The sequence below is a fragment of the Macaca thibetana genome, chromosome 5 (genome assembly GCF_024542745.1).
Source record: "Macaca thibetana thibetana isolate TM-01 chromosome 5, ASM2454274v1, whole genome shotgun sequence".
Lineage (NCBI taxonomy): Eukaryota > Metazoa > Chordata > Mammalia > Primates > Cercopithecidae > Macaca > Macaca thibetana.
Window position 1 is genome coordinate 120,532,798 of NC_065582.1, and position 18,163 is coordinate 120,550,960.

Here is an 18,163-nt window from a genome sequence, read left to right on the forward strand (position 1 = left end):
CAGTAGATAGTATAAAATCCACACTTTCTGGAAGAAGAAAACTCAGTAAGTAAAAGATTTTCTCATCTATCTAATCTAGGTCATGGACGCTCAAGTAAAATTTAAATATTGTATAAGGACTTATCAAGACACTAAGTCAAATTTTCAGTAAATACCAATAAAAATTTTAATTTTTTAAAAGTGAGTATTACAGACTGTAGTTACTTAATGCGTGGAGATTGTGTGGTTCATAAAACAGGGCTCTACGCAAGCTTCTAGGGACTGTGGGACTGGGACCATGGCCAGAAATTAACATTTATGTCACACAAAAAACCCACCTGCAGACATACCGTGCTTACCTCCTTCTTGAACTCCCTTCTTTCCCGCCTCCAGCCTCTGACTCCTCCTTAACTTTCTCCCCAGACCCCCACTCCCTCTGCAGCTTCCAGAACCATCTTCTTGGCCTTCCCATCATCCCCCAGCCCAAGACGGATTCAGCCTTTCTTTTGTGCGCGTGTCTATTTAGCTCCTTTCCAAAGAACCGTGAGCCAGAATTACTGCGCCGAAGTGGAGGCCGCCGACAGCAGCCTGGTCAACCCGCAGCTGCTGGCGTCCGTTACCTACCTCTCTGTCTTCCTCCATTTCCACCGCGACGACGTGGCCCTGGAGGGCATGGGCCACTTCTTCCGAGAGCTGGCCCAGAAGAAGCGACAGGACGCCCAGAGTCTGTGGAAGACGCAAAACCACCGCGGAGCCCTCTGCGATGCCACCCAGAAGCCGTCCTGGGATGAACAGGACAGCAGCTTGGGCGCCCTGCAAGCCGCGTTGGCCCTGGAGATGAGCCTGAACCAGGTCCTGCTGAATCTGCACACCCTGGGCGCAAAGCATGCAGACCCTCACGTCTGTGGCTTCCTGGAGAACGACTTTCTAGGCCGCGAATGAAAACTCATCCGGAAGATTGGCAACCACCTGACCAGACTCAGCGGGCTGGAGGGGCCCAACCCGCGCTGGCCAGGCCTCTTCCTCTGGCGCAACAAGGAGCCTGCGGCTCCTGGAGGCCTTCAAGAGGCCCGCCGGCCCCATTCCTCTGTCAGACCTGGGGCAGCGTCCACCGGAGCTGCTCCCTTCAGCCTCAAGGTACTGTTTTTGTTTTGTTTTGTTTAGAAGAGTCTCCCTGCCTGGAGTGTAGTGGTGATTTCTCCTCACTGCAACCTCCGCCTCCCCGGTTCAAGTGATTCTCCTGCCTTAGCCTCCCGAGTAGCTGAGATTACTGGCGCCAGCCACCACCCCCCAGCTAATTAGACGAGGTTTCACCATGTTGGCCAGGCTGGTCCCAAACTCCAGACCTCAAGTGATCTGCCTGCCTCGGCCTCCCAAAGTGCTGGGATTACAGACATGAGCCACCAGGCCCGGCCCTCAAGATACTTTTTAACCACCCTGTGTCCTCCCGCAAGCCATGGTCCAAGTACAGGCAACCCTTCTTTTTATGGAAAAAGAAGTTAGAAAGGAAAACCCACGCACGAATTCTCAAAGCAAACAAAAACCAAAAAGAAAACTGTCATTAAACAGTTTGCTTTTAAATTTGTTTTAATTAAAATACATTACATATTTTCAGGGTGCATACTTTTCAAAATATGTTACAAATAAAGAATTTCCACAGAAACTTGTAACAACAGTGAAGAACTACTACTCTGCCTGGTCTCTGTAAGTCTAAAATGTGCTGTTTTGCCTGGTTTTGCTGATGTGAAATTCTTTCACAATGATTGCAAGAATTGATCAAGACCTCATACAAATAAAAGAGTGTAACTCAGTGCCTACATTCAGACTAGATTTAGATCACAACCACACACCTTCCACAAACACTATGATATGAAGGCAGATATAGCATATTCCAACCCAGTCTGCATAAAGTATTGATTCCAGTTACAGTGATTAATTTGCCATGGACAAGGACACACTTTCACAATTCTAGAAAGTCTGAATGACAAAAACCAAGAGTTTATGCTGTGATGAGATAGCCATGATGTGAGTTAATGAAACAGAAAAATAATTCGTATTATAATAGTCTGTTTTTGATGTGAACACTGTCTTTGCTTTGGTTTTTCTGGACCAAACCTGAGATGTCTTGTTTTATTGAGTTAGCTTAGAAGTCCACAGATATTCCCTTGGGATGACAGTTCTTTCAAAACAGCCATTGTACACACTAATTTAAAATGCATGTTAAGTAAGGCTTAGGAGTAACAGGCAAAATCAACCTACAATAGTTGCTAGGAGATGATTTTCTGTTAGACACCAGTCTTAGAGGCAATCCAGTTGCGGTAGGTGGTCACTCGTGTGTAGACCCCTGGACTATTGATTGCACCACATTCATTCCTTCGCCAGCTCACTACTCCAACAAGGTATTATTTTGAGAATTAGGATGAACTAATGGTCCTCCAGAGTCACCCTGAATAAAACAAAGAATATATATCGTTGTGAGAATTTCCTTTCGGATACTTCATTTACACTAAATGATAACTCCAGATAAAGTTTGTGAGTCATTAGCATTTTACCTACAGTGTAAATCCCTGTGTCACCATTAACTTCAACTGTGACTGACCAGAATACCTTGCCTAGGACTCTGGAGTTTACCTAAAACTGAAAGGTGTGATTTATTTTTTAAATTTATTTATATTTTAGAGACAGGATCTCACTCTGTCTCCCAGCCTGGAGTGCGGTGGCATGATCACAGCTCACTGCAGCCTGGAACTCCTGGGCTCAAGTAATCCTCCCACCTAACTTTCTGAGTAGCTAGGAATACAGGCATGCCACCACACTGAGCTAGCTATTTTTTTGTTTTTTGTAGAGATGAGGGCTCACTGTGATGCCCAGGCTGGTCTTGAACTCCTGATATCAAACAGTCCTCCTGCCTTGGTTTCCCAAAGTGCTGGGATTTCAGGCATGAGCCACTGCACCAAAGGTATGATTTAATAAGTTACAAGCTTTAATTCCATGACAAAGCTTTGGGAGACATATGAATATACTTGGAATACGGGACTTCATATCTGAGAAAAAATACCAGAACTCTAACCATGAGGGGGTAAGAAAGTGAGAGGAATTTCAGAATGGGCTGAAAGTAATTGAAAAAATTCTGAGATGATTATTTATTGAAATGTAGCTAAGAATCTGGACTGTGGTGCTAGACAGCCTAGGTTTGTATGTCAGCTATGATGTGCAAATTACTAAAATTTACCAGCCTCTATTTCCTCATCATAAAATGAGAATACTGGTATTATCTACATCATAAGAGTGTAATGAAGATTAAATGAATCAACATTTGTAGAGGACTTAAAACAGTGTTTGACTCAGAATAAGTCCAGCATAAATGTTTGTTAAACACTTAAAAACATATGTTGCATGTAGGGAAGAATTACTTTAGTGCCAAAGCTGAGAGGAACTTTGACAGGATTGGAAAAGTGCAAATTAATTGAAGTATAGAATTGTCTCCATATTGATGATTTTCATAAAGTAAGAGCAGTTATTTATATACTACTGGTCAATGTAAATAATAGCCAGAATTACCTGGCAGGCATCAATATTTCCTTCCATGTACCCAGCACATAGCATTGTATCCTGCACCATACCATGATAGGCTTCTTTAGCATTGCAAGTGTTTGTATCAATAATCTTCACAGATGCTTTCTGAAGGAACACTGGATATTTACCTAAAGGAATTAAATATCCGCAAACAAGCTGAAAGAACTGGATGACCTTGCTTTATCCTCTGTACATAAGACCCATATTTGACTATCGCATACTTTTAGAATGAAAAAGCCCACTCACTTTCCTCACTCAAACTGATAAAAAAGAAATGTTCAAATTATAATTTGAAATATCTTTCTAATGTTGCCTGTCTTTCTTTCTGTCTCTTCCTACATCTTTGGACCAGAGCTTTCTCAATTGGCTTTTCCAGGTTAGGGAGGTTCTACAACCAAATTGGTTTCCTTGGAATGTTTGAAACCCAGGCAGTTTGCAGTCATAACTCCATATGCACCATTCCCTAAGAGATTGTCTGAGAGTACTCAACATCTGGAGGTAAATGATGCCTTTGACTCTACACCTAGATTACTATTTTCCTGTTGGTTTTGTACCTTACATGGTATGTTACATTTTCCCTGGTCTTACCATTAAATGAAAGTCTTCCCCATCCTGTAACAACTCCTTCACCAGGTGGAAAAATCTGTGTGGCTTCAGGAAGAAAAACTCGATGTACATCATTCCTTTTTTTTTTGTTTTTTTTTTTTTGTTTTTTTTGAGACGGAGTCTCGCTCTGTCACCCAGGCTGGAGTGCAGTGGCGCGATCTCGGCTCACTGCAAGCTCCACCTCCCGGATTCACGCCATTCTCCTGCCTCAGCCTCCCGAGCAGCTGGGACTACAGGCGTCCGCCACCAAGCCCGGCTAATTTTTTGTATTTTTAGTAGAGACGAGGTTTCCCCATGTTGGCCAGGATGGTCTCGATCTCCTGACCTCGTGATCCACCCGCCTTGGCCTCTCAAAGTGCTGAGATTACAGGCGTGAGCCACCGCGCCCGGCCAATGTACATCATTCTTAAATAAAACCTTTTTAGTGAGCAGTGTAAGTGCAATATCATCATGATGTTCATCCTGGATGTAGTCTTCATGAATAATAATTTGTTGAGCATCATGTTGCATATAGGGTAGAGTTACTTTCATGCCAAAGCTGACAGTATAGTTTTTTGGATTTTTTGTCCTAAAGAAATAAAAATCATATATTTTGTATTTATTTCAAGATAATAGAAATACATTCTGTATCTACTGTACTCTTCTTGGCATGAATACTTCCTTGATCTATAGTTCATTAGCAATTTATAATCTGATTTTTAACTCATTTTAAAAAATCTTGAGCTCCTACACCATACACTATATAAGGCAATGGGGGAATAGAATAAAAATAAGTGGCCATGCCATAAAAAAGTTTAAATCTAGTGAAAGGTAGGTGTAAACACTAGCAGTTATAATAGGTTAAATAGTGGTGTATATAATTAGTGAGACTACAGAATAGGAAGACTTAAATCTGTATTCTTAAGGGAATGGAAGATTTCTTAGGGAAAATAGTATTTTGGATAAGACTATGGGTCTAAGTCGTATTTGCCTAAAAGATGAGCAGATGGGGGCAGGCATGTGCGGAGAGGAAGGTACATATGAAACAGAATGTGTTTCAGCAACTACAAGTAGTTTAGGATGTCTGTATTATAAAGTGATGAGAGGTAAGTATCATGTGAAGAAAAAAATGCACTGTCAAGAATGAATGACTCTTCCCATTTTTACTGAAAAGGTAGGAAAGTCTTAGATAGGCTTGCCATATAATTTTTCTTCCAAACCAGGACACTTTTGAGAATGAAAGGGAGTGCTGCTAATATTTAAACAGGAATAACAGGTACAAACTGGAACTTCCTCCAAAGCCTTTGGTTTCTGTTGCCTTGGGCAACATAATGAACTTACACTTTAAAACAGTGAGCCACAGTCACCAAGTATCTTTCACTGATCAATGATGCCCTACAGTAGTGTTGTCCATTCATTTTAAGGCGTGCTTGCCATGGCCATTCTCCTTCCTGAGCAGTGGAACCTACCCTGACTCTAACAAATGTAGGTGACATCCTTGCGCATCTCACACAGCCTGTCAGAAAAAGTCAGTTTTGTTTCATTAAGAATAACATTTGATTACAAAGCAGAGAGTGAGCTGAGTTCGCTTTGTACAGTTATATCTGACAATATCTTGTGCTTATAGCTACAGTATAATCTGTACAGGAATCATTAGCAGCCAGTGGATTGCCTGCATACCAGCATACTGTCATCAAGACACTAGCACTTGGAAAATGTGTGAGCTGTGGAAGGCAGATAAAGTTATAGTTAAGTTCATGCTCTGCAATCAGACTCCCTGAGTTTGTATTCTGGCCTCATCGTTTACAAGATAGATGAATTTGGGCAATTATTTCACTTCTTTGTGCATCAGTTTCCCCATCTCAAAAATGGAATCATAATCATCCCCATCTGTGGGATGGTTACAAAGATTAAATTAATTACTCTATGTGTGAAACACTTAGAACTGTTCCTAACCAACAGTAACAAATCATGACTGCTATGCTTTAGATCACCTCAAAACTTTAATTAAAAAGTATCTGAACTTACGGTTGTTGATAATTTCCGCAGCATTGACCTTACTGATTTCTGAAATAGAACAAAAAAATCGCAGTAAATTTAAAACCTAGCACCACTGACCTTGGGGCAATGGATTAAGATGATAGGTACAACAGGGCGGAAGGGTCCATAAATAATTTGCAATTTTAAAATAAAGTGTTAATACAAAGGAGAGAACACTGGCTTATTGGAATTGTCCTTTTACTATACATGAATGTATGACGTGGAGGTACCATCTTCATGGCTCCGCGTGCGAGACTTCTTTCTTATTTAATTAGAATTGTATTCCACATCATCTAAAGTGGAAAACTGTGAGTGTCTTTTCTTAGAAGAAGAGGAATTCCCTACAAGTGAACCTAATTCCTGTCAGTATACAAAAAATAACTTTTAAAAAGTGACCTGTCTTATAGTGGTGGATCCAATGCTGCTTTTGAAAGTTATGGGAGATTTTGTAAAAGATTAGCAAGACACATCAGTACTTATAAGGACTGTTTAGAGTATTAATATCTGCTTTTGAATGAAAAGCAGCCTGCCCTCACCCCTGAATCAAACAAAGTTTGGTATTATTGTGATTTGATTGTGTTTTTAATAGTGAAGAATACAAATAATTGCTCTGATGTAAAACAATGATGTTCATTAAAAAATACTGAAGGTCAGTTTTGTGTCTGATATTTGTGATATATGCTAGGGATAAAATGATGAAAGTAACGCCACTCCCATCATGAGCTTACCCATAAGCCTCAGAGAATTCAGATCTGTAGTCAAGGATCCTGAATGGTTCTTCAGCATCTAATGGAAGATACTTTCAATTCCTTTTCCTGTGTTTTCTTCCATTGATCTGGGACCCTTGAATACTAGTCGTATATGTGCTGTCACGCTGTTGTTATCAGGACTGGAAACAACATAAAGTTTTCATATGTTGCTGAAAACAGCAGTTTCTTCCTCATTGTCTGATCTTTCATAACTTGGTTTCTTCTGCTCCTTTATGGGTTTGTGGAGTACCTTTAGGTTAAGCACAGGACTATCCTTCCTCTTATATTTGCTTGGTGACAGTATGCATGCAACTGTATTATTCAATATGGAGAACAAGCAGTTACACAAATCTAAAAAAAGGGAGGCCAGACGTGGTGGCTCCCGCCTGTAATCCCAACACTTTGGGAGGCCGAGGCGGGCAGATCATCCAAGGTCAGGAACAGACTCAAAGTGATACAGTAAATTGCCAAAGATTCTAAGGCTATTAAATGCAAATTTGTAATATATATAAAATATATACTATATATTTATATTATTTAATATAAATATAAACTACATATAAATATATATATAGTATATATAAATTATATATATAATTTTTATCTGATACATATATCAATCATAAACACAGAAAAGAGAATGTTTGAGATAGTAGATGAAGATACGAAGTAAATAAACAGAATAAAATATTGGTTGAGACAGGAATATATACTATAAAGAGATTTTCATCTATAATAATCAACTGTCAGATTATGAATAAAAATAGTTACCACATAAGCATCTACTATGTGAAGATATTTTAGAAAAACTTTATGAAATATATTAATCTTTCAGGAGAAGTGTAGTCTCAGAGAGACTAAGTAATTTACCCAAAATTATATAGCCACTAAGAAGAGCCAAGGATCAAAACTCAATTTGTCTGACTCCAAAGCCCATACTTAAGCTATTACATTTCCTTCCTAAATTGTCATAGATACTAAGCTACTTGACATATGATACATGTTATCTCCAATGTGATACATATTCAACATTTAGGAATATGCTAGATACCACATAAGAGTGCCTAGCATATAATAAGAACTAAATAAATATTAATATTATTTTGCAATATGATTGTTGCCTTTGAAGATCATCTTGTGGAAGAGATGATATGAATGAAACCATTACATGTGGTATTAATATGATATAATTAAATGGCAAAGTTTATTTTTCAATTGCAAGTTCTATGTGAATGCAGAAAAGGAGACAATATGATTAAATATAATATAACTATAAATGTGAAAATATTTTATAATAAAGTTGATGGAAAAAGAAGTCAGAAAGCTCTCAACAAAATGCTGAAAATGGGTTGATTATAAGTGATTTATGAAGGAACATTGTTAATTTCAGTTAGTTTTTCTGTGGGTTATAGATCTTTTACTATAGAGATAAACTGATAAAGCTTTATAACAGTAGTTTACTAGGTTTTTTTAATAAGTAGCAAACAAAAACTAGACCTTGAAACTATGCAACTTCTCTCTCATAATTCAGTTTTCACAATGCATCATTCAGATATTTGGATTCCTAATTATTTCTACCTATTACAATGTTCAACAGCCATGAATATTCCTTAATTAATACAGGATTAAATTAATGTAATTAAGATTGGAAGGATATGGATTGGTTTGATTACAACTGAATGGAGCTCTTTTCCAAAGAGAGTGAATAAATTGAATATTTAATGTCTATGGCAATTAGGATAAAGAAAACATACCCTAGGACAAGAAAATCAACATTTGAATATCCTGTTACTAATTTAATTCTGTGTAGCAGTCTTAATGGGACACGGAGATTGCTCACTAACTATACCGAGGTCACTGTGAATACAGTCATTCTGCTCAGTTGATACCTAATGAGATGAAAATAACTTCTAGGAATGGGATGTCTACAAGGCATACTTGTACCATACGATTAACATTTCCATCTACGTAAGTAGTTTAAATGCCAGTATGAATTGAGAAAGATGTATAATAGAGCAGAAAAGAAAGGAAATCATTCTACAACTTTTCCATTACTTAATTATTTAAAACCTATAATTAAGTATGTTTAATTATATTAAAACATATTCTAGAAAGAAAACCTAAAACACACACATATACATATACATTTTTTTCCTGAGTGCTCTGGATGCAATATCAAGGTTTAAGCATAAATTATGAGAGGACTTCTATCTAAAGACGACAGAGTAAAATCACTTTTACATTTTCCTACCCCTAAGCCCAGAAAAAGAACAAAAGATAAGAATAGTGGGCCCCATTCTAAGGAAACAAACAATAAAGCTACCAGTTACAACTTCAAATTTTAAAATGTGAAGCAAATATGCTCCAAACTGTGAAATATACACTGAAGTGAGAGATTATGTACGTCAGAGATACATCTCACAAATTAAGCTAGATGTACATTTTTCTAAAAGTTCTCAGTGACTGAGTATTAAGACTTGAGAGCTGGCCAGACGTGGTGGCTCACACCTGTTATCTCAACACTTTGGGGGGCTGAGGTGAGCAGATCACCTGAGGTTGCAAGTTGGAGACCAGCCTGGCCAACATGATGAAGCCCTGTCTCTACTAAAAATACAAAAATTAGCTGGGCATAGTGGCAGGAGCCTGTAATCCCACCCACTTGGGAGACTGAGGTAGGAGAATTGCTTCAACCCAGGAGGGGGAGGTTGCAGTGAGCCAAGATTACACCACTGCACTCCAGCCTGGGCAACAGAGCAAGAGTCCATCCCTAAAATTAAAAAAAGAAACAAAAAAAAAAGACTTCAGAGCCTATAAAAAGACAGGAAGATTTCTGTAAAGGCCTATTTTAACACTGCATAATGGCAAAAGTAATAATAAAAGTGAAATCATGCAATTGTGACATTTTTATTGTATATGATCCAATCTTCCCGCTAAGGCAACTTGCTGAAAGTAAGCTGGGGAAAAGAAATAAGGGACGTCATAAATTATTATATCATAATTAGAGAGATTTCTTCAGGGCCATCCCAGCTTCTTAACTCTTAAAAAGTGAAAGTAAACGGACCCTGGGGTTAAAGAAAACAACAGTGAGATAAGAGAATGTTTGAGATAATAGACAAAGATATAAACTGCAGATTCCTTCAGCCTAGAAGTCCGAGACAGAGCAATAAGGGGAAAAAAATCCATAATTAGAAAGGAGAAAGTTAAATTGTCCCTGTTGACAGGTGACATAATCTTATATTTAAAACAAAACCTAAAGATGTAACCAAAACAGTCTTAGAACTGATAAATGAACTCAACTAAGTTTCAAGATCAAAATTCAACATATAAAAATCAGTAGCCTTTTTACACATCAATAACAAACTGGTTGAAAAAGAAATCAAGAAAACAATCCCAATTACAATAGCTACAGAAAAAGAGAAAGCTACAAACGAATTTAACCAAGGAGGTGAAAGATCTCTATAAACACAACTACAAAACTCTGAGGAAAGAAATAGAAGACACTCAAAAAAATTAAAAGACATCACATGTTCATGGAATGGAATAATTAATATTGCTAAAATGACTGTACTATCCATAGCAATCTACAGATTCAATACAACTCCTATCAAAATACCAATGACTTTTTTTAACCATTGACCTTTTCAACAGAAATAGAAAAAACAATCCTAAAATTGATATGGAACTACAAAAGACCCCAAATAGCCAAAGAAATCCTGAGCACAAAGAACAAAGCTGGAGGCATCATACTATCTGACTTCAACATATACAACATATACTTCAACAAAGCTGTAGTGACACTAATAGTATGGTATATATTTACAGCTATCTGACTTTCGACAAAAGCAACAAGAGCACACATTGGGAAAGGACAATCTTTTCAATAAATGGTGCTGGGGAAACTGGATATCCACAAACAGAAGAATGACACTAGACCCCTCTCTTACATCGTATATAAAAATCAAATCAGGGTGACATACAGACTTAAATGTACGGCACAAAACTGTAAAATTACTGGAGGAAAACACAGAAAAAATGCCCTAAGACATTAGTCTGGGCAAATGTTTTATGAATAAGACTTCAAAAGCACAGGTAATAAAAACAAAAATAGACGAATGGGATTATATCAAACTAAAAAACTTCTGCACAATAAAGGAAACTATCAATAGAGTAAACAGACAACCTGAAGAATAGAAGGAAACTATTCATCCAACAAGGGATTAATATTTAATATCTGGAATATATAAGGAACTCAACAGAAAAAGAAATCCAATTAAAAATAGGCAGCTGATCTGAATAGACATTTTTCAAAACAAGACAAACAAAGGGACATCAGGCCTATTTTTAAAAATGCTTGACCATGTGTGGTGGCTCACACCTGTGATCCTCACACTTTGGGAGGCCAAGGCGGGTGGATTACCTGAGGTCAGGAGTTTGAGACCAACCTGACCAACATGGTGAAACCCGTCTCTACTGAAAATACAAAAATTAGCCGGGCGTGATGATGGGGGCTTATAATCCCAACTACACAGGAAGCTGAGGCAGGATAATCACTTGAATCTGGGGGTTGGAGGTTGCAGTGAGTCAAGATCGTGCCACTTCACTCCAGCCTGGGCGAAAGAGCGAAACTCTGTCTCAAAAAAAATAAATAGGCCGGGTGCGGTGGCTCAAGCCTGTAATCCCAGCACTTTGGGAGGCCGAGACGGGCGGATCACGAGGTCAGGAGATCGAGACCATCCTGGCTAACCCGGTGAAACCCCGTCTCTACTAAAAAATACAAAAAACTAGCCGGGTGAGGTGGCGGGCGCCTGTAGTCCCAGCTACTGGGGAGGCTGAGGCAGGAGAATGGCGTGAACCCGGGAGGCGGAGCTTGCAGTGAGCTGAGATCCGGCCACAGCACTCCAGCCTGGGTGACAGAGCGAGACTCCGTCTCAAAAAAAAAAAAAAAAAAAAAAATAAATAAATAAATAAATAAATAAATAAATGAAATAAAATAAAATAAAATAAAATGCTTAACATCATTAACCATCAGGGAAATGCATATCAAAACCACAATGAAATATAATCTTACCCCAGTTAGAATGGCTATTATAAAAAGACCAAAAATAACAAATGCTGGCAAGGATGTGGAGAAAAGGGAGCTCTTCCACAACATTGGTAGAGATTTTTAATTAATACAGCCATTATGGAAAACAGTATGAAGTTTCCCAAAAAGCTAGAAATAGAACTACCATATTGTCTAGCAATCTTACTACTGGGTATATACATATCCAAAGAAAAGAAAATTAGTTTGTCAAAAAGAAATCTTTGCTCTCATGTTTATTGCAGCACTATTCACAATAGCCCTAAGTGTCCATCAACAGATGAATAGATAAAGAAAATGTGGCATAAATACATCATGAGATACTATTCTGTCATTTAAAAAAAATGGAATCCTGTCATTTTCAGCAACATGAATGGGGTACATTAAATGAAATAAGCCAAGCAGGCACAGAAAGATAAATACTACATGTTCACACTTACATGTAGAAGCTAAAAACTTTGATCTCATAGATATAGAGAGTAGAATAGTGGTTACTAGAAGCTAGAAAGTGTAGGAGAAGGGGAATAGGAAGAGGTGTGTTAACAGATACAAAATTACTATTAGGTAAGAGGAATAATTTCGTTTCTTCTAAAGCACTGTAGGATGGCTATATTTAACAATAATTTATTATATATTTTCAAATAGCTGGAAGAAAAAATTTTGAATGTTCTCAACAAAAATAAACAGATAATGTTTGAGGTAATGAATACGCTAATTACCCTGACTTGATCATTACATATTATATACATATATCTAAATATCATGCTAAACCTTACAAATACATACAATTACTATGTGTCAATTAAAAAAAAAAAAAAAAAAACACTCCCTCGGCCTATAATCTACCCTCTAGGCCCACTTCTTACAGTATTCTTTAGAAAACATCTATCCCAAACCCCAAAGAATAAATAATGTTACAAATAATGCAGTAGGAACTTCGTAGATCTTGGAGGGAAAAAAGCCAAAAGGAAGAAAAAATATTTTTAAAAACTAGAAGAGGAATTACTAAGGGAACAAAAATGTGTTAACAGCTAATTCCAATAGTCTCAAAGATGCAGTATACAAAAGAACTAAACAATGTACAACCATTTGGTGAAGAAGACCATTAAGCTGCAGAATTTAGTAAAGGAATGGAAGAGGAAAATAAGACTATCAGAGATAAAAGCCACATTGAGAAGAACAGGTACAGATTTTTTAATATCTTGTAACATGAGGACAGGCTTGAGCAAAACAAATAAAATAAAATTGAAAAGAGAAACTAAAATTATTGAAGGAATAAACAACATGAAAGGAAAAGGAGGTCCAACAAATGCTAAATTGGCAGCCCTGAAAAAAAGAACTCAACAAAGACATTTAAATCTGTAGCTTTAAAGGGCCCATTTGTTCAAAGAAAAATTAAAGGATGAACACAATACTAAGACTGACTGGATTTGATGAATCTATAGCATAAATAATCTTGTGATGATTTGGCAGAAAAAAGCAACAAAAAATCATTTACATTTATATTTACAAATAGGAAATGGTCAGGATCTTTTCTTTGACAACACTAAATTGACAAAAATACAGTGGGAATAGTTTACAAAGTTCTAAGGAAAAGATAATATAAACAAATACGTTTTTGCTTATATATTGTTATGCATGTAAAATCTCAGGAATTTCAGCAGCTCAAAATCTTAAAGGAATGACTTCAAGAAGACTGATAACCAACCTAGAGATTAGTCATAATAAGAAACTCAAGAATCAAGAACATTCACTTAAAGATGATAAATTTAATAAATGCATCTGTACATGTTTCTTCCCCAAATCCCGCTAAAATGATAGGAAAAGTGTGTGGTTTGGGGTTTTAAAGAAGTTAACCCACAAAGACAATGATAATGGGAGAGGAGGCAACAACAGCATTATGAAAGCTGGAGGCAGGTGAGTGGTAATTCGCCTAACAGACTAAGAAACCTAAAACCTTATATTGTAGTGGGAAAAGTAAAGGCATGTGCTGTCTTAAAAGAGTAGCTTAAATGGTACCAGGTACTCATGGAAGTAGGAATAGAAGAAATGAAATTAAAACCAGAAAAATTGATTGAAACAACTAGCTCCTGGTGTCTTCCCCAACTGCTAAGGTTTTCATACCATGGAGATTAAAACAGTTGAGGTCAGGTGCACCACACTCAAAACATCTATGCTGGACTCTTCCCAACTTGACTACAGAAAGGTAGCAGCAAATATTATATGCATGCAGAACAAGGGAGGAATTTTCCCCTATCTAAGAATTCTGACCAACTCAAAAGAAAATACCTAAATATACTGGTAATTTAGATTCTCTCAACAAAACATCTGACCAGATAGAACATCTGTAATAAAAACTAACACTTCCTTCAGTCAGGTCTTTGATCCCCAATTTTGAAAATTTGCAGACACCAAAGGATCAACATATATTTGAGAAAAGTATGTAATAGGAAATATGACTGAAATAACCAAAGAAAACCTTGAAAGAAAAAGACTATTCAGGCAAAAAAATAATTTAAACATTATTATCCTCAGAGAAAGCGTTTGTAAGAAATAAAATCAAGATGCTATATAAAGGAACATTTAGATAATTAGAAAAGTATCTGGGAATTTAAATATATAATAACAGAAATAAGAAATCAATAGAAAGTTTAGAAAGTAAACTTGAGAAAATCAAGAAAGTGATTTTTTTTTTTTTTTTTTGAAACTGAGTCTCACTCTGTTGCCAGTCTGGAGTGCAGGGTTGTGATCTTAGCTCACTGGAACCTCTGCCTCCTGGGTTCAAGTGACTCTCCTGCCTCAGCCTCCCGAGTAGCTGGGACTACAGGCACACACCACCATGCCCAGCTAATTTTTGTATTTTTAGTAGAGATGGGGTTTCATCATGTTGGCCAGGATAGTCTCGATCTCCTGACCTCGTGATCCACCCGCCTTGGCCTCCAAAAGTGCTAGGATTACAGGCATGAGCCACCGCACCCAGCCAAGAAAGTGATTTTTTTAAAAAAAGATGAAGAAAGGAAAATATAAAGGAAAAGATTTAAAAAAATAGATGTCACATTTAGGAGTCTCACTGTCAAAATAATAGGAGCTTCAGAAACAGAGCATGAAGGACAGGAAATCAACAAAGACATAATCCAAGAAAATTTCCAGGAACTGAAGTATAATGAATTTTCAGATTGTCATAGCCCACTAAATGTCAGCACAATAGATGAAAACAAGATCTCCACTCTGTCACATTACCATGAAATTTCAAAATACTATGGACAAAAAAAAAAAAAAAAAATCCAATGAGGTTTCAGAACATGATGGACAGGGGTAGAAGAAGTTTCCGTCAAAAATTCTAGAATCAAAATGTCATCATGACAGACTACAACGTGCTAGCAGCCCTCGCTCACTCTCAGTGCCTCCTCAGCCTCGGTGTCTTCTCTGGCTGTGCTTGAGGAGCCCTTCAGCCCACTGCTGCACTGTGGGAGCACCTCTCTGGGCTGACTGAGGCCAGAGCTGGCTCTCTCTGTTTGTGGGGTGGTGTTGGGGGAGAGGTGCAGGTGGGAACCGGAGCTGCGCATGGCGCTCGCAGGCCAGCGTGAGTTCCAGGTGGGCGTGGACTCAACAGGCCCCACACTCGGAGGGGCCAGCCGGCAGTGCCAACCCCGGGCAGTCAGGGGCTTAGCACCTGGGCCAGCAGCTGTGAAGGGGGCACCGGGTCCCCCAGCACTGCCAGCCTGCCCGTGCTGTACTCAAATTCTTGCTGGGCCTCAGCCACCTCCCTGCAGGACAGGGCTCGGGACCTGGAGCACCCCCATGCCCGAGCTCCCCTACGGTGGGCTCCCGTGCTGCCCGAGCCTCCCCGACAGGCACCGCCCCCTGCTGCACGTCCCGGGTCCCATTGACCACCCAAAGACTAAGGAGTGCAGGCTGTGCAGCGGGACTGGTGGGCAGCTCCACCTGAGGCCCTGGTGCAGGACCCACCAGGGGAAACCAACTGGGTTCCTGAATTGGGTGGGGGGGGGACTTGGAGAACTTTTATGTCTAGCTAGAGGATTGTAAATGCACCAATCAGCACTCTCTGTGTCTAGTTCAAGGTTTGTAAACACACCAATCAGCACTCTGTGTCTAGCTCAAGGTTTATAAATGCACCAATCAGTGCTCTGTGTCTAGCTAATCTTCTGGGGACTTGGAGAACTTTTATGTCTAGCTAGATGATTGTAAATGCACCAATCAGCACTCTGTGTCTAGCTCAGGGATTGTAAATGCACCAATCAGCACCCTGTCAAAATAGACCAATCAGCTCTCTGTAAAATGGACAAATCCACTCTCTGTAAAATGGACCAAACAGTAGGATGTGGGAGGGATCAGATAAGGGAATAAAAGCTGGCTGCCTGAGCCAGCGGCAAGCTGCGGGTCCCCTTCTCCACTGTGGAAGCTTTGTTCTTTTGGTCTTTACAATAAATCTTGCTGCCACTCACTCTTTGGGTCCACACCACCTTTATGAGCTGTAACAGTCATGGCGAAGGTCTGCAGCTTCACTGTCAGTGAGACCCCGAACCCACCAGAAGGAAGAAGCTCCAGACATATCTGAATATCTGAAGGAACAAACTCCAGACATACCATCTTTAAGAACTGTTAACACTCACCGCGGGTATCCGCGGCTTCATTCTTGAAGTCAGCAAGACCAAGAACCCATCAATTCCAGACACAATCAGACTTCTTGACAGGAGCTTTGAAGGCAATAAGACAACAGAGCATCAGCATCAAAATGAAGAGGAAAAATTGTTTTCAACTTAGAATTCGATATTATTAATTAAGGTAAACGGTAGATTTAAGACATTTTCAGGCACACAAGTTGTCAAAAATGTACACTTCCCATCATAACCCTTTCCCAGAAAGCTCCTGGAGCATATACTCCACTACAACTGAGTGAATACAGTAATAAAAAGAAATATGGAATTCAGGTATTAGGGTGTCAGACTCAACAGGTAGTTGAAGGTAAATGCTGCTAAAGGGAAATCCCAAAATGACTGCTATGTCGCCAGAGTATGAATGTGTACAGAATCTTCATTCTTCCATAGTAGAAAGTGAACAGATGATGCCAACAATTGAAAAATTAGAATACAGCAGTATTAAGAAGCAGAGAATTGAAAGTGGTTGTGTCTGAGAAATGGAAAATAGGGATAGTGAAGGAGAGCCTGTGTTTGCATAAAAAACCTCTGAGTAACTATTTGATTATTTATGAGTATATCCAACTATGGAGGAAGAAAAACAACACCCAGGTGTAGCAATACCACGAAGAAAGTGTTGATGGTGAGTATATGCTCCATCTAAATATATATTCGAAACCAAACAACTGTAGTAACATTTATTACAGACCAGAACAAAGTGTTACAAATGTTCACAATGTAATAAGAATAACATTGCTAACAAACTACTGAGAAGTGTAGGAGGAAAATGAAAAGTACAAATACATGATTTTCTTGTCTTTCATAGTAGGATATAAATGATATAATATCTAAAGTTAAAACATAGCATTTTTAAAAAATGACTCTAACTTTTCTTATGTTTTCCAAAGTCTTCCTATCTGTGCATTCATGTCTGTGTATGAATATCCATTCTTTTACCTGTGTATAGTAAAAAAGATGTCTGCAATACAGTGTTTGACAAATGTTAACAATGCTGATTTCTGTAATCTGTGGATCCTGGTGCCATTTTAAAGGGAGATAATTCACTGTTTCAAATTTTTTTATCTTTTGTAGAGATTGAAATAAAGATTACAATAAAATGAAATAAATAAAATGTATTATTTACCAACCTATTGCCAGAAAATGAACCAGGAGACTATTAGTTATTCCAAAGATTAACTACACTCCAAACACAAGAAGGGCAATCATCCATAGTGACACAGATGTACGGGAAGCCATGACTGGTCCGCAAGTAAAGGATGATATGAATCTGAAGGCTCTACTAGAAAAACCCACAGTCATTTTAAATCTGTATTTCTTGTCTCCTGCTTGCCCCTAGAAACTCTATAATTCAGATACAATAGTAACAAAAGACATTTTTAAAAGGAGGAAGAAAGGGAGAGTGGGAGGGAGGGAGGAAGAGTGAGAGCAAGAGACAAAAATTTTTTTAAAAATCAGTTTCCCTTAAAGTTTTTGAT

General features: G+C 38.4%; 1 long non-coding RNA gene across 1 annotated transcript; it reads left to right on the forward strand.

Moving 5' to 3' along the window:
- The first annotated feature begins 498 nt into the window (after positions 1-498).
- Positions 499-17,924, forward strand: LOC126955168 (uncharacterized). Its single transcript, XR_007725821.1, has 3 exons — positions 499-1,683; positions 3,932-4,053; positions 17,760-17,924. It is a non-coding gene; the product is annotated as an uncharacterized LOC126955168 (long non-coding RNA).
- Positions 17,925-18,163: the final 239 nt, after the last annotated feature.